Here is a 6,488-nt window from a genome sequence, read left to right as displayed (position 1 = left end):
AAACTCCGTCTCAAAAAAAAAAAAAAAAAAAAAAAAAAGAGTGTCTTTTTCATTCTATGGAGCAAAACAACTCATAATTCTGTTCTAGCGTTATTGTTTGCCTGTTGGCTTTTGATATTGCTGCTGTCATCCTAACGTGGTGATTTTCAATCTGTGTTCCCGGAAACTGGAGAGCTCAGGGGAAGCTCCTCCAGGTAGTTGAGGAGGAGCTAAGAGCCTGGAGTGGAAACTCCCACATCTCTGCTTCAGCTAGAGCAACTGTACTTTTATCCAGCTCTGTATGCAGTTTCTGCATGGAATTGCATTTGAAAAGACTGTTCTGCAAAAAATTTCACAGCATCACCTTAGAATAGAGGTGGAATAGTACAAGGATGTCCAGAAGACAGCAAGAATACTTGGAGTCAAAGAAGTTATCATAGATTTATTCAAGCAGGAATACTTTGTCCTAGTAACTCAGCTTCTTCTAAGCAGTCTACCAACTTGAGATCAAAGTATCAGTTGCAGTCAGAGGGTATTGCTTCTGTTCTTAATAACACAGACCCACTCATCTTCCCCACTAAAATGAGCTGCTGCCTGGCATGACTGTGTGTAGACAGCTCAATCCACTTAATTGGCATTGGGGGCACAAAATGGGGCAATCCATGGTATATGGGAAAGGAATGTCTTCAAATTCAGAATATGTGATGCTATATTTCCATTTCCAAAGGATGGGATGAAGGTCAATGGCCAGTTTCTCCTAGGTAAGGATAGGGTCCTTATTTGGAGGCATAATTAAGAACCATATCCATGCAAGGGTTTAGGAAATTGGTCCTCAATTTTAACCACACATTCGAATCTCCGAGAGAATTTAAATAATACCAGTGACCAAGCATTATGCTGAGAAGCTCGAATTTAATTAGTTTTGGGTAGGACCCTGGCATCAGTAATTTTTAATCTCCCCAGGTGATTTTGACATGTAGTCAGAGCTGAGAACCTCTCATTTAAGATAAAATCAGTTGAACAGGATTTAAATAGAAAATCATTTGTTCAGGTATGGAAAGGTAGTGGAACTAATGGTTGAAGTGACTGAGGGATTTAATGGGACTGAAGAGATTATTCTGTGGTGAGCAGGAAGGGAAGAATGTATCAGGAAGTAATCATTTAATTTAGCGTTTCTCTTGGGCTTCGGAATGATATATTTGCATATTGGAAAGGTACATCTTTCTCAATATGCAAATCAGAAAGATTTTTAAACCATCTCTAACAGGCATAGACAAAAGGCTAGCCATGACCAGAAGGCTTGCTAACCAATTGTCTCTTTTTTTTTTTCTTTTTGAGACAGAGTGTCACTCTATCGTCCAGGCTGAAGAGCAGTGGCGAAATCTCAGCTCACTGCAACCTCTGCCTCCTGGCTTCAAACAATTCTTTTTTTTTTTTTTTTTTCTTTTACGAGAGACAGGGTTTCACTTTGTCTTTCTCTTTATTTATTTATTTATTTATTTATTTATTTATTTTTGAGACGGAGTTTCACTCGTGTTACCCAGGCTGGAGTGCAATGGCGCGATCTTGGCTCACCGCAACCTCTGCCTCCTGGGTTCAGGCAATTCTCCTGCCTCAGCCTCCTGAGTAGCTGGGATTACAGGCACACACCACCATGCCCAGCTAATTTTTTGTATTTTTAGTAGAGACGGGGTTTCACCATGTTGACCAGGATGGTCTCGATCTCTTGACCTCGTGATCCACCCGCCTCGGCCTCCCAAAGTGCTGGGATTACAGGCTTGAGCCACCGCGCCCGGCTCAAACAATTCTTCTGCCTCAGCCTCCTGAGTAGCTGGGACCACAAGCATGCACCACCACGCCTGACTACTTTTTGTATTCTTAGTAGAGATGGAGTTACACCATATTGGCCAGGCTTGCCTCGAACCCCTGACCTCGTGATCCATCTGCCTGGGCTTCCCAAAGTGCTGGGATTATAGGCATGAGCCACCAAGCCCATCCCAATTGTTGTCTTAAGTACAGTAGAATCGAGGAAGGATTTGAGTCCAGGAAACTGAGATAAGGGAAAGCAGAACAGACTATATCAAACTACTCTCTCTCTCTCTCTCTCTCTCTCTCAATAAAGACAAAGTCTTGCTATGCCACCCAGGCTAGAGTGTGGTGGTGCAATCATAGTTCACTATAGCCTCAAACTTCTGGGCTCAAGTAATCCTCCCACCTCAGCCTCCCAAATAGCTAGGACTATAGGCGAGAACCACTTCACCCAGCTAATTTTTTATTTTTGTAAAGACAGGGTCTCCCTATGTTGCCCAGGCTGGTCTTGAGCTCGTGGACTCAGCCAATCCTCTCACCTCAGCTTCCCAAGATGCTGGGATTACAGGTGTGTGTCACCACACGGAGCCCAAACTTCTGTCTTGTTGCTACTCAACTCCTTGGCCCCTTATCTTTACTTTTTTTAAACTGTATTTGTTGAGTTTGTATGGATTAGGCCAGATTTATTGAGTATAGAAAATTTAAAAATAAAGACATTAACTTAGGGCTTGATTGCTAATACAAGAGCTGATGGTCTAGCTTTTCCTTCCTTCTCATTCACGTTTTTAAAGCAACATATTACATTTCATCTGTCAGCTTTCCAACCTCCCATTCAGATCAGTCTTGCATCCTTTCCATTGACCTATAACTTGTAAAGTTGTAATCACCCGATGGGTTCTTCCTGCCCACTGCACAGACAGAATTAACTGAGGCCGAGACATTGCAGTAGAATTTAACTAATTCAAGTCCAGCCATGTGCCAGATGGAGTTGTTACTCAAACTAGTCTCCCCCAAAGGCTTGGAGGTTAGGATTTTTATGGCAATTTTGTGAGCAGGGGGCTAGGAAATGGATGCTTCTAATTGGTTGGGGATGAAATATGAAGGGTGTGGAAAATGGTCCTCATGCACTGAGCCCACCTCTGGGTAGGGCCACAGTACAGTTGAGTCCAGGTGGAGTCAGTCTGAGAAACATCTTTAAAAAACCAATCAGGCCGGGCGTGGTGGCTCACATCTGTAATCCCAGCACTTTGGGAGGCTGAGGTGGGTGGATCACCTGAGGTCAGGAGTTCGAGACCAGCCTGACCAACATGAAGAAACCCCACCTCTACTAAAAATACAAAATAAGCCAAGAGTGATGGCTCGTGCCTTTAATCCCAGGTACTCAGGAGGCTGAGGCAGGAGAATCGCTTGAGCCTGGGATGCAGAGGTTGTGGTGAGCCCAGATTGTGCCATTAGACTCCAGCCTGGGCAACAAGAGTGAAACTCCCTCTCAAAAAAAAAAAAAAAATTTAGGTTCTGCAATAGTGATGTTATCTATAAGAATAATTGGGGAAGCCACAAATCTTGTGACCTCCTGCCACAACTCCTGAGCACTTAGGGATTATAGAAACTACACCTACATTGTAGCAGAACTCAGGCCCCTTTACCATAATCCTAATATTGTGTTTTTTCAATAGTCTTACAAAGGCAGTTTCAGACCTTGACCAGGGAGGGAGTGGTTTTAGGGAGGGATTAGTATCATCCTTGCTTTAATGTTAGACTGTAAATTAAATTCCTCCCAAAGTTAGCTTGGCCTAGGCCCAGGAATGGTCAAGGACAGCTTGGAAGTTAGAATCAAGATGGAGTCTACTATGTCAGATTTCTCTTAGTATCATCATTTTGCAAAGGCAGTTTCAAAGTCACTAATAATCTCATGGCCACCAAATAGACTTATTCAACTCTCAAAAAAGGTTTGAGTAAGCACAGTACTTCTCTGTTTTACTCGTGTGTGCGTGCGCATGTGTGTGTGTGTTTAACCTATCATCAGAATTAGACTCTATTGATCATTTTCATTCCTTCTAGAAACTCTTGGCTTCCCGAATTCCTGAGATGCTCTATTTGCTGGTTCTCAGTCCCTTGCTGATGTTTGATCCGCTTCCCTCCTCCACACTCTAGTATGTTCTCACTTCTACCAGATGACTTTTTTTTTTTTTTTACCACAAATTCACTTTCTCCTTTGATTATCATATTTATTCCCTCCTATATTATTACTACCATGATATTACTGACTTCAAAATCAATAACCTCCACTCAAGCATCTCCAAATCTGTATACTAGCTACCTACTAAACATTCACCTAGATGTTCCACAGGCATAGCAAGCCCACCACATCCAAATATCATCTCTTCTACATTACTAAGCTGTTCTTCCCCCACATTCATATCTCATTGAGAAAACATCCTCAGTTATCTAAGTTGTAAACTGGAAGACTCCTTCTCGGCTATCAGCCCTCTCCCATGAACCCCCATATCAGCCAGTGAGATAATTCAGAAGAAACTCCTCAATTTACTTCTTAAATGGCTCTTATTCTTTTCAGGAATATGGGTAAAATGTCATTTCATATCTTTTTGATTAGAATTCTGTTAGCTGAAATGTCATTTTGGAACCTCAGTTTTAACAGCTGTTAATGAAACATACATTATGTAACTATGAAATTGAAAATTGAATATGTCAATCAAATTCAAATTAAAATACATATAATTGACTTGAACATATAATGTTGAAGAAATGGTTTTCTAAAAAATAAAAGATTAAAATATTTTTTATCTTTTTTTTTTTTTGAGACAGAGTCTCACTCTGTTATGCAGGCTGGAGTGCAGTGGTGTGATCATAGCTCACTGCAGCCTTCAACTCCTGGACTCAAGCAATCCTCCTACCTCAGCCTCCAAGCAGTTGGAACTACAGGTATGCACCACCATATCCAGCAAATTTGTGTTATTTTTTTTGTAGAGATGGCATTTTACTATGTTGACCAGACTGGTCTCAAACTCCTGGGCTCAAGCAATCCCCCTACCTTGGCCTCCCAAAATGCTGGGATTACAGGCATGAGCCACTGTGCCTGGCCAGGTTTTGTATTTTTTTAGTAAGAAAAAGAATTACAGGTCAATGAGATGCTTAAGACAGAGTTTGAATCTCTTCCATTTTTCCTGAGTCTGATATAGCAGTCAACATCCTTTCTAGTCAGTACTCCTGGGAGAAATCTAAAAAAGAAGCAGGAAGAGAGGATATGTAGAATTTATTTCTTAAGATATAATAAGAACAAGAGCTATATGTAGAGCAGTCTCTATGTGTATTTGCATAAAGATGTATGGCTTATCAGCTGAAAGAAGCTAAGACAGTATAACAAACTTTCCTTGCATTTCTCAAAATACATGATAGAAAATCCATTCACAGCTCAAAACAAAATTTCTTAAATCCTTTTTCTTTTTTTATTCTTCCCAATTTTTTCACACCTCCCCACCATGAAAACTGACTCTCTCTACCAGCTAATTAGGTATGCCCCACTTATTTTATACTTATCCACTAGTTTTTCAAATTCCAGATAATTTTTTTTTTTTTAGACACAGGGTCTCACTATGTTGCCCATGCTGGTCTCAAAATCCTGACCTCAAGGGATCCTCCCACCTTGGCTTCCCCCAAAGTGCTGGGATCACAGGTGTGTGCCACCACATCCAGCCCCAGATAATTTTAAAATCCTGGAATCATGTTGGTAGAGACAGCATTCTCCTTAAAGACTAAAAAGAGGAGAGAATCTGTATAAATGAATACAAAATTACCTTTGGTTAGTAGAAGAGTGGGAGAACTCATTCTTTATGAATAAATCTTTTTTCCACCACATTTATTTATATAGCATGTAGCTGAATGGGAACTCATCTACACCATCGGCCCACTGACTTCTAAGTCTGAAGGGAGGCAAAGCAACTCAGATTCAGAGTTCTCTGTCTCCTCCATAAGATACTTCTAACGTATCTCTTCCACAGCATATATAGCACCAAGAATACGCTAAGGAAGTCCCTTCAACATATCCATCAAAAATCAAAATAGAGGATGATTTCTGGAATGCCAGTGGAGTGAGGAGTTTGGCAGGACTAATCCAGATGCAAACTTTTGAATGAAAGATACAAATGGGTTAAAAATAAAAAGATAAAAAGGATCTATCATGGAAATAGCATGTAAGAACTCTTGAACACGGCCAGGAGCAGTGGCTCATGCCTGTAATCCCAGAACTTTGGTAGGCTCAGGCGGGCAGATCACTTGAGGCCAGGAGTCCAAGACCAGCCTGGCCAACATGGTGAAACCCTGTCTCTACTAAACATATAAAAGAAAATAGCCAGGCCTGGTGGTGCATGCCTGTAGTCCCAGCTACTCAGAAGGCTGAGGTGGGAGGATTGCTTGAGCCCAGGAGGCAGAGGTTACAGTGAGCCAAGACAACTGCACTCCAGTCTGGACAACAGAGTGAGACTGTCTCAAACAAACAAACAAAATAAAACTCTTGAACAAGGAGATTTGATGAGTTTCACAGGAAGGTGCTGGGACCTCCTTGTGAGGAGGCCTGTCCAGTGTTCCTCTCTCCCACACTGTGCTATGCATCTCTTCCCTCTGACTGGTCCTGAGTTGTATCCTTTATAATTAACCAGTCAATGTATGCAAAGCATTTCTCA

The sequence above is a fragment of the Cebus imitator genome, unplaced genomic scaffold (genome assembly GCF_001604975.1).
Source record: "Cebus imitator isolate Cc_AM_T3 unplaced genomic scaffold, Cebus_imitator-1.0 Scaffold88, whole genome shotgun sequence".
In the NCBI taxonomy this organism is placed as follows: Eukaryota; Metazoa; Chordata; class Mammalia; order Primates; family Cebidae; genus Cebus; species Cebus imitator.
This window is presented reverse-complemented; position numbering follows the sequence as displayed.